The sequence below is a fragment of the Eschrichtius robustus genome, chromosome 10, assembly GCF_028021215.1.
Source record: "Eschrichtius robustus isolate mEscRob2 chromosome 10, mEscRob2.pri, whole genome shotgun sequence".
In the NCBI taxonomy this organism is placed as follows: Eukaryota; Metazoa; Chordata; class Mammalia; order Artiodactyla; family Eschrichtiidae; genus Eschrichtius; species Eschrichtius robustus.
This window is the reverse complement of record NC_090833.1, coordinates 103,975,852-104,001,889: the sequence shown is the minus strand read 5'-3', so window position 1 is coordinate 104,001,889 and position 26,038 is coordinate 103,975,852. Positions and strand designations below refer to the sequence as shown.

General features: G+C 52.9%; 1 protein-coding gene and 1 pseudogene across 1 annotated transcript in view; both read left to right on the top strand.

Annotated features, from left to right (window-relative positions):
- PEBP4 (phosphatidylethanolamine binding protein 4) overlaps positions 1-26,038 on the top strand; it is a 209,091-nt gene that overhangs the window by 158,022 nt on the left and 25,031 nt on the right. The gene's annotated exons all lie outside the window — the stretch shown is intronic.
- Positions 6,798-7,583, top strand: LOC137770225 (small ribosomal subunit protein eS4, X isoform-like; annotated as a pseudogene).

Sequence of the window (26,038 nt, the reverse complement as noted above, 5' to 3'; positions counted from 1 at the left end):
GGACCCTTTCCCAAGCCTCCTCTCCCCATCCCTACAATGAGGTTGGGAGGATGGTATTCTTAGCCCCATTTTACAAATGAGAAAACTGAGGCTTGGGGAGATTAAATATCTAGCCTAAGGCCACATAACTCTTAGGTTGCAGAAGCAATCATTCAAGGCCAGTTTAGTCTCCTCCAAAGCTCACCTGGGTAGGTGGGAAGTACCAGGTATTTGTGAGTGAGGAGAGAGAAAGGCATAGAAAGGAGAAGGGCCAGACGCTGTGCCGAGGAGGAAGGTGACACCCGGGCCATAAATCAAAGTGCCAGAGGAAAAAGGGAGTTCCTTCATATTGGATTTCATAGTCGCCCAAGTGCTGCCGCCCCAGAGCCAGCAGCACGTGCACCATCAGGGCAGTCTGGCCACCATCGGCCCCGACACCTCCTCCGTTCTTGGTGACCACCAAGGGATGTGTCATAGGCACCAAGTCACATCCCTACAGAGATGTACACAGGCCTTCCTGACTCAGAAGGGCCAGTTTCTTCAAGCCCCTCTTGGGGTGCAGAAGAATGGCCATTTGGAAACTTCAGAGTGTTAACTCCCTGCCAAGCACCCTATATGCACTGTTTCAGTCTATACAGCAACCCCGTGGCGTGGGTATTCTGAGGCCCCATTTGTAGGTGAGAAAGCCGGTGCATTGCCACGAGGCTGCAGACTCCACGAAGGCAGAGATCACATCTCTACAGGGCGTCTCTCTACAGGCCAGCACCTACCACTATGCCTGGCATATTCTGGGTGCTTTTCCCCTCAGCACAGCATCTGCCCCTATTACCTCTGGGTCCCTCAGAGGTGTATGGCCAGGTCTTCCTGACCCTAAAGAGGACATCCTCAGCACCAGATGAGGTACAGTGCAACAGAGACCCAGCGGGAGGGTGAGGAAGGCCTAATTCTGGGAAAGGGGAGATGCCTGGGCTTCAAAACCAAGAGTGTATATTGAAGGGGTCCATCAGGTTAGGCCCAGGAGCTGGCTGCCTGTATCTGTTGGTACAAGGCAAGAGCGCTTCCTCAAAAATAACACCTGCACCAGCCATAATTCCACCAGTATATGTTCACTCCCTTGGGTCTCAAGCACTGTGTTAGGCTCTGGGATAACAAGGATGAAACATGGTGGTGTCCTCAGGGTTTAGAAAAGGGGAGGTGCAAAGCCCACGATGGGCACGGGCTGTGAAGGGGGCCCTCCCGGCTGCGGGTCTGGCACCTGTGAGGCCCCAAGAACAGCGCCGGGCACGGAATAATGGTTAGACACGCACGTGCTCACGTGCACACGGGCCGGGAACTTGCATGGGATCCTGAGGTAGACAGGGAGTCTTGCGGAACAGGTTGTAGCAGGCGAGTGACAGCGTCACATGTATCTTCCATAGTGCTAACTTCGGCAGCATCAGTGATGGGAGGGATGGACGTGCGGGGTGGGCAGGGGGACTGACCAATGATGTCGTGCGTTCTGCAGGATTCACGTGTCATCAGCTGGCACCGTCACGTAGCGGGGAATACCTCAGCCAAGAATACCCTGGGCTTGAGGAGGGGTGCCAGGAGAAGGCAGGAGTCAGTCCTGAGAAAAAGGTGTGTCCCTAAAAGTGGACAGACCCGAAGGCAGCCTCCTCCGCTTATCCAGGGTCGGGGGCTGTGGGCATGCATCCGTGGGGGGCTGCACGTGCACGCACGCACGCACACACACACACACACATGCCCACACGTACGCACACGTATTGGATTTAAGAATGAGGAGCTTTAAAAAAAAAAAGAACGCATAGCTGGGTCCCATCCACCCATGGAATCCCAGTCTCTTGTGTTTGGATGATGGACACAAGGTGTGCCCTGAACTGAAGCTCAGGTTTGCCACCACTTTTTCGTCATCCCTGGTGTATTCCTTTCAATGATTTCACATAAGGAAAACGGGCTGGAAAAAAAGTTAAGTGAGAAACAGGCAAAGAAACCAAAGAGCATGTCCCCTGGGGAAGAGAAGCTCTGAAGAGAAATTGTAAATTCTTCTGGTGTTTAAAATCCATGAGATCGGACTTCCCTGGGGGCGCAGTGGTTAAGAATCCACCTGCCAATGCAGGAGACACGGGTTCAATCCCCGGTCCGGGAAGATCCCACGTGCCGCGGAGCAACGAAGCCCGTGCGCCACAACTACTGAGCCCGCGGGCCACAACAACTATGGAAGCCCCCGCGCCTAGAACCTGTGCTCCACAACAAGAGAAGCCACCACAGTGAGAAGCCCATGCAGCGCAATGAAGAGTAGCCCCCGCTCCACGCAACTGGAGAAAGCCCGCACGCAGCAACGAAGACACAACACAGCCAAAAAAAATGTAAAAAAAAAAAAAATCCATGAGATCGGGGAGCAAGTCTTTTCCACATCTTTCTCTTCTCTTGGCACTAAGTACCTGGCATGCAGGGGTCATCCAGTGACAGCTGAGCAATGAATGAATGAAATAGTTGAAAACAGTCACACAAGGAGAAAAGTTAATCTTGTTCCGTGGGGCCCCAGGCAGAGCTACAACCATGGCAGTTATGCTAGGGAGCTAGATGAACCTCTTAACAATAATAATAGCTAAGCTTGGTTAGTTTGGTAGGCTGGGCACTGCTTGACACGTATCATCTCCTGTCATCCTCACAAAACCCTATAGAGCAGGCACTTGTATCGTTCCCATTTTACAGAGGAAGAGGAAACGGAAGCAAAGAAATGTTAAGAAGTCCCCTATCCAAGGTCCTAGAGCTGTGACATGGCTGTGCTGGATTTAAACCCAGACACTCTCGCTCCAGCGTGCACTGCTCTTAAACACTTACTTAACCATGAGAGCTGCACAGAGATGGTCTGACATTCTGGGAGAAGGTCGCCAACCCTCCATCCCCAGAGGAGCCAGAGCCAAGAATGAACAAGTCATCATGGTTGGGGACGTCATGAAGGGGATTCAAGCAGCAACAGAAGGGTGGACTAGGTGACTTTCCAGACTTCTTCCAGCTCTCAGAGAAGAGAATTCTGTGTCTCAGTCCATTTGGATTGTTATAACAACTGCCATAGGCTGAGTGGCTCAAAAGACAAACATTTATTTCTCCAAATTCTAGAGGCTGGGAAATCCAAGATCAAGGTGCTGGCAGATCCAATGTCTGGACAGCCACCTTGTATCCTCATATGGCCCCAAGAGAGCAGAGAGAGGAAGCAAACTCTCTCCTGTCACTCCTTATAAGGGCACTAATCCCATCAGGAGGGCTCCACTCTCATGACCTATTCACTTCCCAAAAGGCCCCACCTCCAAATACCATCACAGTGATAGTATTAGGGTTTCAACATGTGAATTTGAGGGGAACACAAACATTCAGTCCGTAGCACTCTGTCATTTTATTCCTTTGCCCTGGGTCGTTTTTGTGAGAGAAGAGTTATTTGGAGTTACTCTATCTGAAGTGGAAAGAGTACTAGCTTGGGAGTCAGGACCCCAGGTTCCAACTTGAACTGCAGGCAGCTCTGTGCTCTGAAGTTCCTCAACTGTTAAAGTTATGGGAAATTTCTAACCCCTTCAAGTCCAAGACCCCACAGTTCTCTGATTTGGTGTCGGGGGAGGAAAAGGAAGACCACAGTAGGGAAAGGGGACCCCACTTTGCTCCTTACACAAAAGCGATTCTACCTTTCTGGGACCCTGCTGTCCCTTTTATCTTTAGAGGCATGATGATTAGAGGCGTGACTAAGAAGAAACCAGTCGGGTCAATGTCAGGCCATCCATCCCCATGGAAGTTGGCCTTTTTCTCCCTTCAGGACTGAGAACCTGACCATCTAGGGCATCTCAAAATTAATCTTGCTTTTTCTCAACAATGGGCAAGGCCTGATGTCAGAAATATCCAGAAAAACTGTTGGAGCAGAATTCTGGCTACATCTGCAGATAGGCATTTTGAAGGGCCACCCTGCATTTTCGCTGGACTGCTCCCTGCCTCATGGTTTTCCACCCCTTTGTTGCTTTTAGAGATGTATATTTATATACATATAAATATCTCTTTCCCTGAGAGACAATGAAGCTCAGCCACTGGGAGTTCAGTGTGATCCTGTAGAATCTGTTATGAAGGAATTTCACTGGGTCGGGGAGCAGAGACTGTGTATTCAGGACATTACCTGGTTAATAAAAAAATTGCACAGCTCCCAGAAACACGTGAGATTTCCTTTCCTATTTTTTCCGCTTTAAAGTAACAAAGGGGGGACTTCCCTGGTTGTCCAGTGGTTAAGACTCCGTGCTTCCACTGCTGGGGGCACGGGTTCGATCCCTGGTCGGGAAACTAAGATCCCGCATGTAGCGTCTCGCAGCCCTAAATTAATTAATTAATTAATTAAAACAAATTAATTAATTAATTAATCATGGGTATGTCGCTTCCCCCATTTTTGCCAATTCAAATTGCAATTATTCTTTTTTGAGACAATAAGCAAACTAACAGTAAGGGTTAAATAATTTGTTAAAGGGTCGTGGGGTAGAGAGGAGTTGGGGTTTGGAAAGGGGGTTGGGGGGACTGGAATCTGCCAGTAGCAGCAATAAATGCAGAGTTGTGCCTCAGGCATAATATATCAAAGAAAATATAATGCATCCAGCTTAAAACTAATGATTGCCGTATAATTAGATGAGAAGCATTGTGCTATAAATGTGTATTCTTTAGCGTGCTGTGATTTTACTGTAAAAAAAAGAGAGAGAGCGAGAAAGAAGGAGACAGAAAAACACAGAGCCCAGCAACATACTATAAAAAGAACCTTCTGTTGACTTCTCTACTGTTTAGTATTCCTTGGCTGTTCTCCCTTGGGAGTGTGTAATTAGTACTTTATGAAGAGTACATTTAAAGCAGTTTAATATTCACCTCATTCAATCTGAAACAATGTGATCCATGCTTAGACAAATCAGTGCTCCTTGCTGACATAATCTGTCAGAACATTACCTCTGAAAAGACCTTTCAGGAGGTTTGGATGTTAATTAGTTGTCTATCATGTATAAACAGAGCAGTGAGCAGAAGGGGCTCCGACAGGCCAGAGGGATACGTTGGGAAATGCATTTTGTATGAACGCGGCTTGCAGGGGGGTCTTCTCGCTCTCCCCCCCTCCCCCCATCCCCCCCTCCCCCGTGTCAGCAGCCACGCATGCTTTGGACCTCTTCCGGGCAAGAAAAGAGCTTTCCGGTGGCTTCACGGGGCACCTCCAGCCCCCAGAGGGGACTGGGGATACTAAAGGGGTCCCCCGTACATCACCCCTGCCCCTGACACCTGCTGGCGCCCCAGGAAAGGGCCACCTGCAAGTGTGGCAGGAAGCATGACCTCACAGGCCCACCTGGCTTGCTGGGAGGCTCCAGGCTTTGGGCCCCGGCTGGGTCCCACCTCCTGTGTGTGGAGAGAGCCGGGAAGAGATGAAGGTGTTCTGATGCCCATCTCCTTGCTCATCCGAAAGCTCTGCTCCTCCGGGCAGCCAGTCCGCTGTAAACAGAGCTGCATGGTACAAAAGAGGACTCCCCAACACGGGAATTCATGCAACTTCGCCCAACAGCCCGGCTTCTCAGAGGGCCGGCAAGGTTCAGAATGTACAGGGCACGGAGTCCAGACCCAGCCTCAGGATGATCCTTTGCCAAAGTGCATCCTGCGAAGGCACTGCCTTTGTGAGCTGTCTAGGGATTTGAACTAGCTGTCCTTTGTCCTGGACTTAGAATGCCCTTGTGCGAAGCGCTTCCTAGCACGTTGAAGGTGCTTACTAAGCAGTGTCAGGACATCATTCTGTTGTTCTTGCCAGGCTCGTGATTCCAAGATGGCATGGCAGCTGGCAGCAGGAACCTTCCCCACCCCCAGGGTCAAGCAAGCCCCACCCACTCAGCTGTGTCCCCCACTGGTCTTCCTTTCCCCACTCACAGCACCCCACCTTCCTTTAGTGGGCCCAACCCCCACAGGCTCTGTATTCAACATTCTTTCCATGAGCAACCACTAAGCGCCTACTGTGTGCGCTGCACTGCGCTACACTCTGGGACAGCAAAGATACGTTAAGTCGTGGTCTCAGCTCACGGGCCATTTACAGACCCATAAACTTATTATCACAGTTTGGGGTCATTATAACTAGTGTCAGAGAGGCAATATCATTTAGTGGTGGAAGGAGGGCACTGAGGTCATACTGCTTGGATTCAGATCCCAGCCTCACCTTGGGCAGGTTATTTAGCTGCTCTGAGCCTCGGTTTCCTTATCTGTAAAATGGGGATAAGACCCTTTCATGGGTTTTTGAATGTTAAATGGTATAATTCAGTAAAGTGCTTAGCGTAAGGCGTAGGATGTACTAAGTGCTCGATTAATGTTTGTCCCCCACCCCCAAATAGTATAACAATCAAAGTGCCTAAAGGCAGAAGAGGGAGATACTAACTGTGCCTGGGTAGTCTTGGAAGGCTTCCTGGAGGAGGTGACATTTGAGCTATGTTTTAAAGGACTGCGTAGAAGTTTACCAGGTAAAGAAGTAACAGGATGGCTTTCTAGATACAGGAACAGTGAATTATAGGTGGAAAGAGGCACAGAAATAAGCAGGGTGTTGGCAATAGGAAGACATGGCCCCTGTGCACCGAGTCACACTGTTGAGTTCCAGCCCGGGAGGCTGGTCGCAGGTGACCCTCCAGAACCAGCCACGGGATGGCACAAGTACACAGAAGAGAGTGCTCCAGTTTCCGCGGCTGGGTGATGATGGAGTTTTTCCAGCAGCCGAGGAACTAGTCCTTTTCACTGTATTTCTCAAAAAGAAGAATCGCTCTCTTTTCGTGCCTAGTGCAGCCATGGCTCGCGGTCCCAAGAAACACCTGAAGCACATAGCAGCTCCAAAGCATTGGATGCTGGATAAACTGACTGGTGTGTTTGCTCCTCGTCCATCTACCGGTCCCCACAAGCTGAGGGAATGTCTCAAGGAACAGAGTTAAGTATGCCCTAACAGGAGATGAAGTAAAGAAGATCTGCATGCAGCATTTCATTAAGATTGATGGCAAGGTCCTCACTGATATAACCTACCCTGCTGGTTTTATGGATGTCATCAGCATTGACAAGACTGGAGAGAATTTTCATCTAATCTATGACACCAAGGGTCGCTTTGCTGTTCATCATATTACACCTGAGGAGGCCAAGTATAAGTTGTGCAAAGTGAGAAAGATCTTTGTGGGAACAAAAGGAATCCCTCATCTGGTGACCCATGATGCTCGCACCATCCGCTACCATGATCCCCTCATCAAGGTGAATGACACCATTCAAACTGATTTGGAGACTGGCAAGATTACTGATTTCATCACATTTGACACTGGTAACCTGTGCACGGTGACTGGAGGTGCTAACCTGGGAAGAATTGGTGTGATCACTAACCGGGAGAGACATCCTGGTTCTTTTGATGTAGTTCATGTGAAAGATGCCAACGGCAATAGCTTTGCCACCCGGCTCTCCAACATTTTCGTTATTGGCAAAGGCAACAAACCATGGATCTCTCTTCCTCGTGGAAAGGGTATCCACCTTACCATTGCTGAGGAGAGAGACAAGAGACTGGCGGCAAACAGAGCAGTGGATAAAATGATCTCTAAGTGACATGATTGGAAAAGTCTTTGTACTTAAAGATAACTACCACATAATTTTAAAAAAAAGAAAAAAAGAAAGAAAGAAAAAGAATCAAGATCTCAAACTTCCCTGGCCTGAGTATCCACCCAAACCTGAACCCACGGGCAGAGCTAGGCTCCCAGGAGGCAGTGGAACATCAAAGAAAGCAGGACCATCCTCTCCCAGCTCCAGCCCCTGCAGCTGTGAGCCTTCCCCCCGCCCCCTTCCCGCCCCAGCATTGCCCCGGCTCGCTGGGGGGATGGAAGGATGGGCATACAGCCCCCAGCGCCCGGGACGCAGAAGTGCTCAGTACGTGGTGGCTCTTATTATTAATGAAAAGAGCTTGCTCTGACCCACACTTTTTTCAGAACTGCTTCCTTCTCTAGTTTTTCACTTGACAACAAGCCAGGACTCAAGAGGACCAGGGAGTCACCGGTGTCCTCTCGGCAAAGCCCTGGGTCCCCCTGGGCCCCAGGTCTATGTGGGGCCTCTTGTAGTCCCACAGACTCCCAGACACCACCTCCCGCCCAAGACAAAGCTGGTGGTGGGACCAAGGTCCCAACCCTACAAGCAGCCCCTTGACATAACCCCAGGTCTTCCTCTCCTCGTGAAACCCTGGGCCTCTGCCTTCCGAGCAGGGCCTTGGTTGGTCACCTTGTAGAATATCCCAGACTCTGGGAGGGTACTGTCCTCCCCACCACACCAAGGACAGTGTGGGCCGTCCCTCACTCATTGAGCAGTAATGATACCACCCCGCATCTCTCAGGCACCTGCTGCGGGGTAGACGCCTTCTATTGAGAACCCTCACCGCAGCCCTCTGAAGTAAGTAGGCACTATTACAGCCATGAGGCAGATAATTCACTAAGTCCCGGGGAGGTTGAAGAGTGATCCGAAGGCCCGCAGGCAGGCAAGCAGCAAAACTGGGGGTCTAGGCCTTGTCTACATCCAGACTCCCCCCGCCCCCAATTTTACACTAGGCCAGGCATAGCAAACTACATCCAGCGGGCCAGATCGGCCTGTTTTTGTAAGACCTGTGAACTAAGAATGTTTCTTACATTTTTAAAGAGTTGTAAGAAAAGAAAGAAAGAAACAAAGAACATGTGATCAAAATTGCCTGTGGCCCACGAAGCCTCAAATATTTACCACGTGGGCCTTTGCAAAAAGTTTGCCAGCCCTGCCCTGGAGCCCATGGGGCCACCCAGGGAACATCTGATTCGGGACCAGACGTTGGGTACCAGAGATCCAAGTGGAAAAGCCACAGTAGGGAAGACAGACGTTTGACCAGGACAATGCTGCTGCGTGACTCGCCGCTTCAAAGCCATTTTTAAAAAGGTCTTTAGTAGAGATGAGATCGGGCTGAAGGGAGCACCAGTAATTTCTCTCTCTCTCTGCAGGCTTTATAGTTGATGAAATTTTTCACACACAATGTCTATTTCATGTAGTTATTATCCCCACTTTTTGAGTGAAAAGTGGAAAAGCTGAGAGGGGAGATGACTGATTTTGGAGTCCCTAGTGAATATCCTCTCCAGGTTCCATGACCTCAAAGCCAGTGTTCTTTCCATCGCACCAGGGCTGCGTCTGAGCCCCAGGGCATCTGGGGAAGGGAAGCAGAGAGACTGTGCCGGGACTGGCCAGGAGGGGAGCTAGTGTGGTGACCATTAGTCCCAGCGCCTCTTTCTTGGCGTACAGATTGCCTTTATATGCATCTCAGATTTCCTTTTTTTAACACAAGCCCAGCTATCTTGGAGCTGTTTCAGCCACTGAGTCAGCCCTCAAGAAAAGCACCCCAATTTGCTGTAACTCGGGGGTGATTCTAGCCCATATGCATCAAGCTAAATGACCGCCCTCAAGGGCAGGGATGCCTGATTTCCAGTCGCAGCTCTGCCGCCAGCCAGCTTTGTGACCTAGGACAGGCCAGCATCCCTCTCTGTGCCTCCCTTTCCTCCCTGGGAAACGGAGTCCCCACCCACTCCTTAGCCCACATGGGACTGTGGGAAAGTGAATGAGATCATGTCTGTGTGGGGCTTGGCGGAAGGAAGCAGCAGTACAAGGTAGTATTATTTTCTGGGTCTAGCTGGGCAGTTGCCATGAAGCTGCTGAGATGTACAAGTCTTTCAACGGCCTCGGGAACCCATCCCAGGAATGCCATGGGAAGGCAGTGTATCAGAACCAGCTTAGGCTCCCAAGCCACTGGGGAGTGAGTTCAAAGCCCAGCTCAGCCACTTAACAGCTTTGGCAAACCACCCAATTCCTTTCAGCCTCAGTTTCCCCACCTGTAAAATGGGAATAATCCCAACCACAGAGGGCTGTGTGGTTAAGGATTAAATAAACTAATCCCCAGCACCCATGTCTATGATTACCGTGGGCCTTGTCAGGACACCTCTTTGTGGTTTTCCCTGAACTGTCTCCAAATAAGCACAAATGTCCTCCCTCCACGTTCCCCCTCAGGACGGCCTTCTGCAGGAGGGATGGGCTGGGCTTACCAAGCACCCGCTCTTAAAAAAGAAAAGTGAGAACCGAAGCAGTGAGCCCAGGCCTCTCCCGGCATCACCCAGGCAGCCTGTGACCTGCAGGGCCGGGGGTCCAAGGCCAGGGGACTGGGTGAGGCCAGATGTTCCCTGAAGCCCTTTCCCCTTGGGCAGTGGTGGAGAGGGGCCCCGAGTTCTGGACCCAACAGTGCCAACCTTAGCAGCCAAAACTCTCCGGCCAGCCAGCCAGCCAAGGGCAGCAGGCCACAGCGCCCTTCGCCCTCACCAGGTGCAAAATGAAGGGCATCAGTGAGCCCCAGGCATAAATGAACTGTCTTGGGGGCAGACATAAATGAACTGTCTTCCTGGCCTCTTTTCGTAGGGCAGGAAGGGACACAAAGTTGGGGGATCGGACGCCTACGGACAAGGTCTCCGGTAGGCAGGAGTGCTGATGGAGCCGTGGTTGAGGTTGGTGGTGGCCCAGGCCAGCAAGGGAGCTGAGAGATCCTTCCAGCAGAGGGTGTGAGAACCAGCCACGAACCAGCCACGAACCAGCCAGGCCTCCTGCAGCTCACACCAAAGCTGTGGTGCCAATCTGGCCGAGACGGTCTGAATTAGTCACCAGTTTGGCAAGGAGTTAAATCAGTTACATAACAGCCTCCCTTGCTCTCCACTGGCTCTCCTGAGCTGGGCTCTCTCGGGGTGAAGGGGCTGGGGTAGTGGGAGGGAGGTGACATTCTGGGAGCCGAGGGGCTGAGGTTCCCCCACCAGCCCTCCCCAGGCCTGCTCCAGCCTGGCAGGGCCAGAAGGAGGCGCCAGCTGTTCACCTCCTGTCTGAGCCTTGGCCCCCCCCGCCCCCCCCAACCCCCCCCCCGCCCCCCCCCGCCCCCCCCCCCCGCCCCCGCCACCGCCTCCCAAACAATCCCTTGCTAGCCAATCCCTTGCTAGCCTTGCAACCCGAGGGCTCCAGGCTCTAAGCGTTAGCAGGGAAGATGCCCCAGACGAGGAGTTAAACTGTTTCTCAGGTCCTGGCAGCTCAGAAGCACTGCAGAGCGCTCCCATGCCCAGTTCCCCTGCTTAACTTGTTATAAGACATCAGTATAATTAACTATTTTCAAGAAGCATCTAGCAAGCACCTTTGGTCGTGCCCTGTTCAAGGCATTGTAGGAGCTACAAATGTGAATAAGAAACAGATACACAGCGGCAAAAGTAGCTCGGAATTATAACACCTTTCCTCCGGAAAGGAGAGCACTTTCATATAAAGGAACTCAAAGCCACGAGCCCCATTTCCTGCTGAGGGTCAGATTTAATCCCTGCATAAGGGCTGGAGAAACCAGCCTTGACCTGAGAAATGCCCAAAACGGCGCAGGCTTCTTGTGGCCGGAGTTTCTTGCTGATTTACTCACCCACTGCTCTTGGCTGAACGAAGAACAATAAATGTTTAACAGTATTAATAATGGGTGACGGTGATGGCGACGAGCATGACAAAAATAACGTTAGAGGAGAGTACACGTGTCCCATTTCGGCCCCAAGCCCTTGGGACTTTAATCCTTCCTTTGTCCCTATTGGCACTTCTGTTACACCCACAAGGTAATAGAAAACAGGGGTAGAAGTTTGGGAAACATTTAAGAGTCATTCACGCAGACTTTCTGACTTCAAGCAGGACTTGACTAACTCATCCAGGAAGAGTCACCTTTGCAGCAAGTGGGTGAACACAGGAGCCCATGAGGGGAGTGGGGGCTTTGTGGGCCCTTCCTCCCCCTCCCAAGCCTAAGTTAAGGGAAAGTCCCCAGACCAGGCTCTGGGGAGATTGGTGATGACATCAAGGGCCACGTTCCCTGCTCATCATTCTACCAGATTTGTGACATTAGGAACTGGTAGAGATCTCAGAGATTCCCTAGTCCAGCCTTCATTGTTCAGATGAGAACACAAGAGGCCCAGAGAGGAGAAATGACTCACCTGGGGCCACACAGTAGAGCTGGAACTCCAACTCCCATCTCTCTTTTTTTTTTTAAAGCTCATTTATTTATTTTTTGAATACTTATTCATTATTTATTTATTGGCCGTGCCGGATCTTAGTTGCGGCACGCGGGATCTTTTAGTTGCGGCATGCAGACTTCGTACCTGCGGCACGCGAACTCTTAGTTGCAGCATGCGTGCGGTATCGAGTTCCCTGACCAGGGATCAAACCCGGGCCCCCTGCATTGGGAACGTGGAGTCTTACCCACTGGACCACCAGGGAAGTCCCTCGCATCTCCATTTATCACGCCGTGAAAACCGGGCAGGGAGAGGTGATGGAGGACGGATGCAGGGAAGCTATCAGCCTCCCCTACTCGTGGAGGTCCACGTGATCCATAATTCCTGCCTCTCTGGCTCCATAGCAAGCAGGTAATAGCTTTGCACAGAGGGGGAAGCAGCTGCCCCAAGGAGGACATGCAAGTGGCCATGATGCCAAGTCAGTGTGTTTCTAGAACAATGAGCCTTTCCCCTGTGCTCAGCTCCCTAGAAAAGAGCTTAAAGAGGTAAACTACCCTCAGGCCCGCAGGCAAATTCCTGATGAGAATCTGATCCAGTTTCTATCTCCCAAAGATCTATTCGAGTGTTTACTTGGGAAAAGCTTCCCCAGCAATATTTACAGCCAATTAGAGAAAATTAAAGCATTCAGTGGGAAACCTTGTGTCGATTTAGGCCGTGCAATCACTCACTCATTCAGCAAACTTCTACCGAGTGTCTACTCTGTGAGGATTCAGTGATGAAGAAGATAGGGTCTCTGATCTTAGTACACCCGCGGGCTAGCAGGTGAGACGGAAGAAGGAGCAGTTACCTCGGGGACTTTAATTGCTGCAATGTAAGACATTTGGGGAGCACAGGAGAGGCGAGGAGTTGGGCAGCTTCTCAGAGGAGATGCCGGACCCTGGGTGCTCAGGAGCCACCTGGAAGCCACAAGCCCACCCTGGGCAGATGCAATCTGATCCACTTGCTTTTAGGTTTCTCTTTGCCCTTCGTCCCTTCCTCTCCCCCAGAGTTCAGACATTCTTTTTCTCATGGGAACATACCCCCTCAGCAACCCCTAGCTCCTGCCTCTGCCTTCAAACTTTCCTTTCCCATCATTTTCCCCATTTGGGACCCAAACTGAGCCCACACCCTACTGATGAACGGGTAGACTTGGCATGTAGGTTGTGGGGAGGGGCCCCACTAGACTCACCCGGACAGATGTGCTCTGTCCCCCGCACAGCTGTCTGGGCAGCCCATCTGCGCTCACTTCCTGCCTCCCGGCTCTAGCCCCTCACGCCTCCCACGCAGGGGTGGGGAAGTCTGGTCCGTAAGCCAGTATTGAGCCCTCCCACCCACCCACCCACCCACCCACGAGCGCACTAAAGCCAGTAGCCCAGGGCCCTGGCTTCCACCCTCCACCCTCCTCCACAAGGAATGGTGGCCTGGGAAGGACTTCGGCAAGGTGGCCACTCTGGAGGGCTCCGCCTCGGGGTTCAACCTCAGGCTCTGGGCAGCTACGGGAGCTGCCCATCTCTCTAGTTCTCCCAGCAGCGTCTGTCCTTATGAAACACACTACAATATCACTGATCTGATTTCAGTATTTGGTCACAACTAAGGAGTCTGCTTCGCTCTGGCCAGGTGTCTCCGAAGGAAGGAAAACCTATTTTCAGAAAAAAGGTTTGATGTGAAAAGATGTCCCAGCTAAAAGTCTGCCCTTGTCGAGTTGACTCATTGTCTAGGTCCTTGTGGTGCCCCCAGTTTCAATGCTGGGAGGTGGGAGGAAATGGGGAATCTCACGAGGAAGTGACTTCTCTGGAAACCTGTCTGTTTCTGGGGCGCTCTCAGTTCCCTCCTGGCCCCTGAGCAGGGCATGTGCATTCTCTGGGACTGTAAGGATAATTCAGGCAGCTCTGCGCCTCCCGTGAGCTGAAAATTGTTTAAGGACAGGAACTACAGCCCCGTAGCCCCCAGCCCTGGCTCTGTACATGGTAGGCACTCAATGAGAGTGTGCTGAACTGGGCTACTCCCTGGCCACCTGCCTGCGTCAAACAGGAAAGCGGGGAATCTGATTAACCCTCTCAGTTTGCTCTTAGGAAACTCAAATTGGAAAATCAGGAAAAGGAGAGACATCGCCGTGATCTGTCTCCATGGTGGAGAATGGGGACGGGAGAGTATTGGAGGAATGGGAAATTTGACTGTAAAATTAACAGGTATCTCCTACTCAACCCAGAGCCTTTTCTTTAATACTGTGTCCTAATGCATTAGGAGTTAGGGAGAAAGATGATAAATTGTTCCCTTTTCCTAGAAACGGAAATGTCTTAGGCGTGTGCGCAAACCCCAGAATCCTACAACTCCTGAACAGTGGGATTGCCTGGATGGGAACCAGCTTCTCTAAGCAGAAATGAGCCCCCAGAACAAGGGCTGGTGCCAAGAACAAGAGCAACGAGCTAATCCAGGCTTTCTTGTTGCAAGAAGGTATCGCCTTCCTTGACCGCCATTTTTAAATGAGGGGAAATTCCAATTTGCCCCACTCTTCCCACCACATCCACAGACACACACAGCCTTTGTATATGACTTTAGGTGAGGGGCAGTGCTAGCCTTTCTGCCAGGCTGGAAACCCATTAACCATGGATGTTGATTCAGGTTTTTCACATTGCTCACTTACGCGGCCTCAAGGTGACCAGACAACTGTGGAGTTAGGTTACTTTATTTTCAGAGTGTTTTGCTCAGTATCTAAGAAAGAAAATTTCTTTCACAAAGGCGTTCATGTCACCATTTTTCCACTTTACAAATCTGGCCACCGTAACAATGGCGGAGACCCTGAAATTCAGGTCCCAGCCTGAAAACTCTGATCACCCGATAAGTCTGAGCTTAATGTAACAGAAAGAGAAGGTGGATGAGAGATGGCTGATGACAAGAGGGTTGGATGACAGCTGGGCAGGAAGGCAGGCTGATAAGCCCGCAGCAGGCAAGGAGCCCCATCCTTGTCCGGGGCCTTTGAGGCAGGCTGCTTGGCAAAAGGAGAAACTCCTTTGTTTTAGGAATGGTAATTTATGCCCCTGTGCTTTCAAATGAGAGCAACCCAAACTTTTCTTTAAATACACACACACACACATACGCGTGCGTGTGCACACACACACACACACACACACACCCCTTCCCCCTCCCCCTCCCCTTCCTCCTCCTCCTCCTCCTCCTCCAAGGCAAGGCTTCTTTCCACTAGCCCAGTGATTTGGGGCCTCTCTCCCTACTACAGGTTTAAGAGAAGGGGAAAATCCATATTCACCAATTCACCCAGATTATGCCACTAGTTCATCGTGCTAGGGAAGCCCTAGGACCGCACAGATGTTCCTGGGTATCAGACCCAAGGTCCACAAGGCAACTGGATCTTGGAGGGAAGGGACAGAGCTTCATTCCAACCATTTGCAAGAGTCAAAAATAGTCTTGTGGGCCCTCCGAGACCCCCAGAATAAGAGCTTCCGTGAGCTTCTGAGTTGAGGACCCCAGCCTCTGCTCTCCTAATCTAGGGACCTTGGTTTAGGGTAGCCACCCTCACCCACCCCAACTCTGTCTAGAAGCAGGAGGCTTGACCTTGGACCCCCTGCAACACGGATCCCTTGGGACAGATTTCACAACCCAGCACTGAGTTTTACTACAAGTTTCAGACAAAGAAGGTGTGTCAGAGCCGAGAGCATGCTTCTGCCCACTGCGTGGGTGTCAAGTTAAATACCTTCTTGTCAACACTTGAATGTGTTGAACATCACTCACAAGGGCATTCTTTAAGAAACCTATTAACTTAATTACCCAGGCTTTTTTTTTTTTTTCCTCCCTCTCCCCCCCATCCATGCACCTCATATAAAAATTTGGCTTTCTTCTTTTCTGAGATACTTTTGAGGTAACTCCTCTCCCCTCGGTACTCCCCTCGGTACTCCCCTCGGTACTCCTCTCCCCTATACCTTGTTTATTTCTCTAACAGTTAGTCAGGGTGGTTGCCCTGGTTAGACTGACTCCTTGCCTCGGGTCCTGGCGCTGCAGGAAGCTAAGGGACAGCAAAGTGTGCCCCTAGGGATGGGGGAGTGTGGGTCCTCTGGCATCCTCTTTTCTAACTGCCGGACAGGAGTGGAAATCTAGAGGAGAGCAGGGAAGGGATAAACCAAGCTCCTACAGGGTCTGCCCCCTCGTTCCTCTAGAAGGGGAGAGCGGATTCACCCGGAGACACAGGTCAATCAACAGCCATTTATTAAACACCAGCCAGGTACCCAGAATGATCCACTTCGATCTTGGAAGAAGAGAAAATTCTGCCCGGGTCAGTTTTTCCAAATCCCAGCTGCATGCACATCCAAGCCCTTGGGGAAATGAAGGACTTAATTTGGTGTAAGGTATCTCACACCGGGAATCAGAAGAACCGGGTTCCAGAGCCCCGCTGCCTATAAGTGGTCCTGTGGATGCCGGGGCCCTGAATTGGTTCCTCAGTAAAAGGTAGAGGGTAGACCTCACTAAGGGGTCTCTGAACTCCCTTCAGATCTCATCATCCACGGCTCATCTGTGCTTCCACAGCTGTCGGCAGCTACCCACCTACACGGGGAATCTGCTCAAACGAAGCGAGGGAAAGGCAATGTCCAGACAGGCAAATGGCGACCATCTCAGAGAGTTGATCCGTGTGCTGTGTCAGGGGTCCAGGCCCTGGATGGGGACTCCCCTGTCCGGGGAGGGAGGAGGTGGGGAGAGGCAGGGGCTGGGGCAGGCGTGGCTCTCAGTTCAAGCAGGGTCAGTGGAGGTCATGAGCCTGGGAAGGCAGCTGTGCTCCTAGGGCTGACATGACAGAGAAGGGACCTCTTGCCCACAGATCTGAAGGAAGAAGAGCTACACAGAGACCCAAGAGACGTGTGAGGGAGGTACCGACCAGCCAGACCTCAGGTTCCCCTTCACTGCGTTGTGGGAAGTCCGGGCTGCCAGCTATGATAAAGGAAGAACACCCCTCAGCTTTCCTGCCAAAACCGTGCAAAACCGAGAAGCAATTTTCAGACCTTTTCAGCTATCCCCATTCTCCTTCCAGGGAAGTGAAAGCACCGGAGCAAATTCAGAAACTCCAGCAGAGCTCTGTGGGACACCCCTTTCTGTACCCACACCTCAGACTGTCCTTTCCCTAGTCCCAACAGCGGCTCCCCCCGCCCCAGACTCTCTGTGCACCAGTGTGGGTCCACACAGCCAAGAGGCATGGGTGTGGTGAGTCCCCTGTGTGGAATTCCAGAGTTCGAAGGGACCCAGCGGGTCGTCTGGTCCAGCTCCCTGCTTCCAGGCAGGTCTGCTGCTAAATGGCTCACTTGCTGGGAGCGCTCCTGCGTGTACAGTGACGGCAGAGAGAGAGGCCTGGTCTGCAGTCAGAGCCTCGCGGCTTCCCAGCAGGAAGGGCTCTTTTCCCGGGAAGCCCTTGCTTGTGGGGAACTCCAGGACTACCTGATGCTGTTCCCACCCACCTCCCTGACTCGGGCCTGATAAAAGCCCGGTTACCTCTGATCCACACACACCCCCGCTTTCTTCACTCACCCCCAGCGACCGCCTCCATCTGTGTGCAGTTGGAGAGGGGGTGGGGCACTGGTGGAGGCTGAGGGTTTGACCCTAAGCACCCGAAGGCTGGAAAATTAGGATCTCAAGCCCTCAGTGCCCTCTCCTCCAAGGCATCTAGCATGCAGTTTCTCCCTGATGCAACTCTCCGCCAGGGTGGTTCTGTGACCCAGGATCCCTGAGGCTTGGGCACCTTCTGGGGCAGAAGAGAAGGCATCCCATTCTCTCCACACCCTGACCATGTCCCATCACTTACTGGCCGGTGGGCTTCTCTCCCTGCCCCCAGAGGGCTCCTCTCCGTGGTCCCTCCCATCTCATAGGCTTGGAGCCTCCATCTCACCCAAGAAGCCTAAGAACACCCTCTCTTGGGGGATCCCCCCTTATCTCCAAATGTGGGGGGCATCTGCGGTGGCAGAGGCTTGGAGGGAGGGCAAAGCAGCAAAGGCTAATTTATTTCCCTTCCACACCTCCCTACGCAGTGTGTGCACGTGTGTGTGTGTGTGTGTGTGTGTGTGTGCGCACGCATCCGTCCAAGTTGTTGGAATTCACTAAGAGTCTAAGCATTGCATAAGCCAGGGCCTGGGTCCAGGCGAAACCCCTCCCCTCCCCCCCAGGCTGGGACACACATCCCCTCCAATGCCAGGCTCTGTGGGAGACCGCCCGCAGCCTGGGGCTCCTGCTCACAAACTTACACATTCCCAGAGAAAACCCCTGGGGCCTCTGTGGAGAGGCTTTCTGGGATACTTTTATGGCAAAAGAGGAAGTCTGGGGCATCACTGGAACAGTCCGGGCTGAGGATTGGGCAGACACCCAGCAGAAGTAGAGTCAGACCACAACCTTCCCCATCTAAGCAGCCTTCAACCCCTTTCCTAGTCTCAGGCTGTTTAGTTAGGCAGGATCCCCAGGGTCTCACTGCTGCGCCTCAACCCTCTGCCACACACACACACCTTTGTGCATGCATGCACACATACACGCATAGATGACTCACATACGTGCGCGCGCGCACACACACACACACACACACAGCGCCTGCCCTGCTGTTCACACTGACTCGCCCAGATCTGATCATAACAGGCTCCGGCCCAGAGAAGCACTGAACTAAGAGTTGGAAGGAAACCTTGAGGCTAGGGCACCTTCCTCAAGAAATTATTTTCATTATTTGACAGAAGAGTCCACTGAGGCTCAGGGTCATCCAACTCCAAGCCCAGAACTCCGTGGCCTCTCACAGGTCGCAGATCAGGAAGCTGAGCACAGGAGGGAAGCTGGGTCCCACAGAGGTTTGGGGGAGAGGCAGGGCCTGGACAAGGAGGGGCACCTCCAGGGGGTCCAGCACGACGTATCATTTAGAGCTCTGATGTCCAGCTCAGTAGCTACCAGCCACAGGTGCCAATTAAAATTAAAATTAATTAAAAAAATTTTTAATGTTTAAAAATTTAGTTCCTCAGCAGCACAAGCCACATTTGAAGTGTTCAATAGCCACATGTGGCTAGCAGCTACTATATAAGACAACACGGATCTAGAACATTTCCATCATCACAGAATGTTGTATTCGATGGATAGCGCCGATCAGGAGGAGGTAGACTAGGGGAGTCAATATGAAGAGATTGGTTTCCTGATAGAAGGCTGAGGTCCATGTAGGAACGAGAGGAGGAGAAAGCGGAGAAGAGGGCAGAAGAGAGGGCTGAAGAGGAAGAGACTGGAGAGAAGAGAGAACGGAGGAGGAAGAGGCTGCAATAAGAGAGAAGGGGAGGAAAGCAAGGGAAATCCTGTGGTCGAGAGCTGACCAGCTACTCCTAATCTGGGAGACCGACACTCTCCCCCACCCTGCTCCATAAAGGCCAGAGAACAGAATCACAGACCCTACGGTCAGGGGCCACAGTTACGGCATCTGGTGGTTTTCCAGACCTGAAGAGCCCAACCTGTCCCCAAATGGATCAGCCCTTGTGACCAGGCCTCTCTCCATCCCCCACGGTGGCTTTCACACCTGGGCTCCTGGATTCACAGAGATATGGCCCAGATCCTTCCATTGGCAGGGGGTGAGGGACACATCTAACAGGGATGGCCCTGAGGCCCTTTCACAGATCACTGCAACAAAAATGTTTCCTGGGAAAAAAGAAGGAAGCAAACAAGCGAACTGAATCTAGTGAAATATAAATGCTTCTTCTGCCACAGGTTGGGTTCATTTTTCAAGCCAGGGGACAGCATCTTGACTCAGTCCCATAGACATATAATCCATTTTGTCACTTTCTCCCACATTCTTCTAAGCAAGCATTTGAGAGACAGCATTGAACTGGGTGAAGAGAATCACGTCTGAAATCAGCAATATCTGGGTTTAATCCCACTTCTGCCACCTAATGACCTGAACAAGTGGCTGATCTCCCCCAGCCTGTTTCCTGCCTTGAAGGGTCATTGGGATGATCAAGTGCACTGATGAATGTGGAATGCCTGGACCAGGCCCGTGCTGGGTGTGTGTCAGTCCCTCCCCTCCAGGCCCGGGTATGTACCTCTGCCACAGGAGCAGGAGACAGAGCAGCAGGGGGCCAAGACAAGATGCTCTGGAAGAGCTCAGGGCCAGAGGAGATGCAGAAGAGCAAACAGCTGTAGGTCTAGCCTGGGGTGGGGGTGGGGGGGGGGTGGGGGATGGTTCTGTACTACAGAAGAGAAGCACTAGGAGAGAGCACTTGAGGAAGGCTTCATAGTGGAAAAGAAGTGGGAACTAGACTGGAAAGATAAGGAGAAGCAGAGGAGGGCATTGAGACAGAAACTACAGCGCCAAGCTCACAGGGAACCTCAACTCTTATTAGTCAGGCCAAGGGCCTGAGGAGAGCTCTCAGCATCGCACTGGTAAATCCTCCAGCCACAGGGCTCCAGGCCCTCCCCAGTTCACCTGGCCACCCCTCGTTCCTCCAGGTCCCACCTCCACATCAGGTTGCCGATGCCTCTGCAGAACCTAAGGCTAGTGAACTGTTGACTCATCACAGCTCACGCCCCTCTCAGTGGCCTCACAGTGGCGCTCAGGTTCCCCTAAGTCGGGAGGACACTGGCAAAAGTGACCTGCTCCTGTCCAAAAAGTTTCCGGCCCCCAGGCCTGGGCATGACCCAGGAGAGATTTAGGAAGATGTAGACTGGCCCTTCAGCCCAATCTGAGCATATTCAGGGTCACCCAAGAAATTCTGGCAAAGGGGAAAGAAATCATCTCTTCCCTCTAGAACTGATTTCCTGAACACAGCCCCCTTTGTTATGAGGTACGGGCAAAGTAACCTTGGACTATGAGTCAGGAGGCTTAGATCATGGACCAGGACACCTGGATTCCGTTCCCAGATCTGCAGCCGATTGGAACTATAACCTCGGGCAAGTCACTTAACCTCTTGGGAGCTTGTGTTCACCACCTGCAAATTGGGGATGATAAGTCTTGTCCTTTCTGCCTCCTTGGGAAGGAGGGTTAAATGATACCATGGCATGAAAGTGCCTGATAGGCCTCAAGAGAGGAGAGCGGCCGACACGCGTATTGGACGGTGGTTGTTATTGCCTAATAACCACGACACCACCTCCAAGTGACTCACCTCACCTGTTTGCTCTCTGAGCCTTTCTAAAGGTGCCTTTCCTACCACGGTGCCCCCTGCTGAGAGGCCAAGTACGGGGTGGGGGATGCTTTTTCTGCCCTGCGTTGTCAGGGGGCGACTGTCTTCAAGGGGAGGGCACTGAAAATGGGAGGTTGGTCAGGGGCCCAGGAACCTACATTCCTGGCATCCTCTGCCCTCCTCTGACCCCAATTATCTGCAAATGGCCTGGAGGCAGGGCTGGGCCAGCGCCCAGATGGGAACACTGAGGCTGCAGGCTGACTCATTAGAGTTTCTTGCCACTGGCAGAAACCTCCAGTTTCTGACCGAAAGACCATAGTTAGGCAGTTTCAGAATTCTAGGGAAAGAAAATTGGCCTGTCCCTCCATCCTCCAGGGTGTGGGGACTCTGATTCTGCCCATCCCACCTGCCTCAGATGCTACCAGCCACCCAATCTCCCCTGGCCACCACCAGGGGCTTGTCCATGACAAGTGTATTGGATTGTTTACTTCCACTACCCATTTTATCCCAAGTGAACTCATGTTCCCCTGACAGCTTTCTACAATCAAATGAGGTCGGGGCGGGACTCAAAGAACAACTTGAGTCTCTCAGTGAGCTAATCCTGGGAACGGCAGGGGCAAGTATCTCTTTAAAAATATTCCCTGCATGGCAGGTCACACTAGCCTGCAGCCACAACACCCAGGGCTGTGATCTCACCAAGCTCCAGGAAGCCAAACAGGGTCAGGCTTGGCTAGTCCCGAGCAGGGAGACCTCCCAAGCGAAACACAGGTGTTGCTGGTGAATCAGCAGGCAAGCCCCTCCCTCCTGGAGTCTAGCTCTTCTCAAGTGAAGGCGTTGACACTGGGATGATTTGTGAGCTCCTACTGGCATCGGTGTGGGGCAGAGGAAGGGGGCGTGGTACAGCCAGCGGCTGCTAGATGCTTCTTCTCTGCAGCCACGTGTTACAAGTGTCGACACTGTCCATAGGAATCGGGGTGTATATGCTTCCTCCCTCCCCATCCCCTGCCCGCTTCCTAAGGCTGGTCACTGTCAGGCATCTCCCTAGACTCCTCGGGCGGTTTCAACCAGATAAGGGATGGAGGAGGAAAAGGCAGCCTCCAAGGGGCCTCAGGCTCAGTAACCAGTGGGCCCCCAACCCAAACAGCTGGGGGCTGTAGCTACCACGAGGCTCCAGACCTCAGCCCCCAGGATGGTCCCTTCTGGTTTGGGAATGAGTAAGGATAAAAGGGGTCCATTAAATGAAGGCAGTCATTAGTCTGTTTTACGAGCACACAGATATTCATTATACCCCAACCCCATCATTAGAGGCTGCAGAGAAAGAGAGCTCGGGGGGCCCCTTTTTTATTGCTGTAGATCCTGAGGGGGTTTCTCCCCCAAAGGGAGCTCTGCTTCTGCTTCCCAGCAGGGGGTCCTTCCCCGGACAAGGTCAGTTGCCTCCACGCCCTTTCCTGCTCCTTCATCCTCAATCCTCCCTCCCCCAGCCGCCAAGCAGCCCAAGGGGAGGGTCAAGCATCTCAAGGAGTAGGTGATAAGGGCCTGGGGCTCCTTGGGGATGAGGAGGCCCTGGAAGGGCCCTGGCCTGGCAGCTGGGGTCCAGAAATATGGGCCTCCCCTTCCCCGCCAAGCACCACTGTCAGGTGGAGAGCCGATTCGTGCTTCTTCCAGGAAGCCCTCCCCGCCCCAGACTAGGCCCTCTGTAAATCCTCTTCTTAGCACTCATCTCCCCTGTAATTGACCTCTTTACTCTCGTGTCCCTGCCAGCCTGCATGCCACCCTCTCATGGGCACAGCACTTGGCACCTAGCAGGTACTCAGTCAGTGTGGGCTACGTTGGCATTAGCCAGGAGCCAGGGCGGGTGAATTGGGGTAGAAAGAGGGACTTTCCCCTAGCCCCAGTTCTTCTCTGCCTTCTCCCACAGCACGAATGATCTGATGGCCTGACCGCTTTCTCAAAGCCACAATCTGCAAGTAACTGAAAAACCATCCCCGTTGTCTAGACCGCGCCCCCACTTACTTCCTAAATATTATCCCTTCACACAAATCCCACTGAGCAGCTATCTGCCCCCTTCCTGAGGGGGTCACCCAGGGATGGCATCCAGCCAAGCCTTCTCCTCCAGGGCCAGCCCCTCACGCAGGACAGGACGGCTGGTTCAGTAGGGCAGAGGAGGCGCGGGGGCTCACCCTCTCCCCCATTAGGGCTGGAAGCGCCAGTGGTAATAGGTTGGAGCCCACCCCGCTGGTGCAGGCCGTCGAGGCTGAATGGAGCGTGGTCAGACCCCACAGAGAGGAGCGGGGCTGGAGCTGGCAGATTGATCAGCTGTCGTTTGCTTTCATTAAAGGCCCCTTGCTCATGCACTGCAGCCTCGGATGCCAGGGTAATTAACTGCTCACAGCGAAGAAAAGTTCCAGGGAGAAGTTTGTCTCGGCTCCCTGTGACATAGCCTAGGGATTGGCCTGGCATCCCAGAACCCCAGACTCCCAGGGTGGAAGGCCTCTGAGGTCCAGCCACATGGGTTAGGGCTGGAAGGAGGCAGGCTGAGCCCCAGCCCCAGAAGCCTCGGGAGTCAGCAGCTGTGAAAGCCCCTTAATCCCGCTTTGGGCTTTTTCTCTGCTGTCACCTCGTCCCCTTTCCTCCCATCTCCTCATAGCCCTGGGCACTGTCACCTGGAATTGCAGGGCCTTCCTCAAGGTTGTGCAAAGACCCATTTCAACACACTTTGAGACCGATGATGATCCCGATCGGGCCGGCAGCCAAGCACCACAGCTGCCCGAGCCCAGCTCTCCACCTGCCGGGGAGGAGGGTGGGTGCCGCTTCCAGAGGCAGCCAGGGTCCTCTGCACAAACCTCCCCACTGGCCTCTGGGGCTCAGCTGAGTGGCCCTAAACAGGTGACACCCACTGAAGGGGCAGCGTAGTGACCCAATTCACTTGGCCTTGCCAGAGAGGGCTGTAGATCCCCCTTCCTCTCCCTGGGATTATGTCAGTTTCCAAGCATTCCAGAGACGGATGGGACCAGATGTGAGGCCAGGGTGGAGTGGAGTTTACTGACCTCAGTCTCTGTTGTTTTTTCACTGTGATTGCCAAGCTCCCCAGATTGGCATCTGCCTGCCGGGCACTGTAAAAGGTGACACAACAGAATGAGAGCAAGCCCTGGTCCCGGCTGACAACTGCTCGGCCCCAGTGGGCCACGTTCACCGTTCCCTTGGCCTTGACACAGGCAGGCAGGGGCACGAAGGCCCACCGCACCACCCATGGCATGGCCAAGGAAGACGAGGGCAGCCTGGCAGCTGGTCGGGGATGGCAAGTTTGCATGGGCATCTGTGAAGAAAGAAGGCTGAGGGAGGCACGTGACTGCAGCCCTCCTGCTGGGACCAGACCCCCCCCCCTCCCCCCCAGAGCAGACCCCGACCTGCCACCTGCGCCGTCTCACACACCCTCCTCTGGTCCTCAGGCTGCAAGAAAGAGCAAGGCTCTCTTGCCTCCTCCTTCCCCAGAGATTTCTAAACACCTGGGGAGGGACTACCCTGGTGCTCCTGTGCTTAGGACTCCGTGCTCTCCCTCCGTGCACTGCCAAGGGTCCAGGGGGTTCAAGCCCTGGTTGGGGAACTAAGATCCCACAAGCTGTACGGAGCGGCCAAAAAATAATAATAATTAATAAATAAACACCTGGGGAATAAACATTCCCCCTCCTCAAATAGAGTCGGGAGTGGGGAGCATGATGGGGGGAAGGAAGCACCAGTGCGTGTGTATCCAACACCCCGTGGAGCACCCAGCAAACAGTGCACCCAGACGTGGCTACACAGGTCCCCCTCCAGCAGGAGGGGCTGCCTTGCCTAAGGCCAGAGACTCAAAGGCTCAGAATAGTGAGTGACACCAAGACTCACTGACCGGGCCTGCTTTTCGTGGCTCCAAGCAGGGGTGCAGGGAAGAAGGGTGCACGCCAGGCCTCATGTCTCCCGGTCCCGGCCGGGGCCCCAACCCCTCCCCACCTCCTGCGACCGCCCAGGAGTCTGAATAATCTGACTTGAGAGCTGGGGCCACCGCAGCACCTAAAGGTCAGCCAGGTGCTGCCCAGGGAAGGGTGATCCCACGGGGGCTCCTGAGCCTGGGAGAGACCTGAAATGGGACAGTGTCAGGGACAAGAGCTCAGGTGGCTCCCACCATTGCTGCCACCACAGTTCTGATGAGGAGTCCCCCGCCCAGTCCAGAGACCCCAGGGCCCTGAGAGCACGACGCGACGCTGCCGCAGTGCTTCTCAGACTTTATGGTGCATGCGGATCACCGCAAGTTCTTGTTAAAAGAAAGATCCTGATTCACATTATGTCTGAGGTGGAACCCAAGATTTGCATTTCTAACAAGTTCTCATGTGATGCTGCCTGCCGCTTTGAGTAGCAGGGGGCTAGAGACTGGGGCCAAGTTCACTGTCAGTCCCTCCGAAAAGAGCAAGATGTGATTTGAATGAGACTTAGGTCTGTTTCTGCTTATTATCACCCTTTCTAAGGAGCACGGGGCTTCACGGAGCCTCCAAATCTTGCCAGCATATTTTCTTGCTCAAAAGTCCTGATCCCCAAGCTTCCTTCCAGAAAGTCCCTCGCTCCTTCCTTCCTTCCTTCTCTCCTCCCTTCCTTCATTCCTTTTCACAAGGCTGCCCCAGGCCTGGGCCCTTTTGGTGGGGAAGCAGGGAGAGGCCCCAAAGTACAGATTCTGCCTTGGAGCCAAGTATGGAACAAAAAATAGGGCAAAGGAGGGAGACAAAGCCGAGGACAGAGCCCAGGAGCCTGACTGAGGACCCGCCAGCCTCTGGGGCCTGGATTCTCTAGGACAGCCAGCATCCC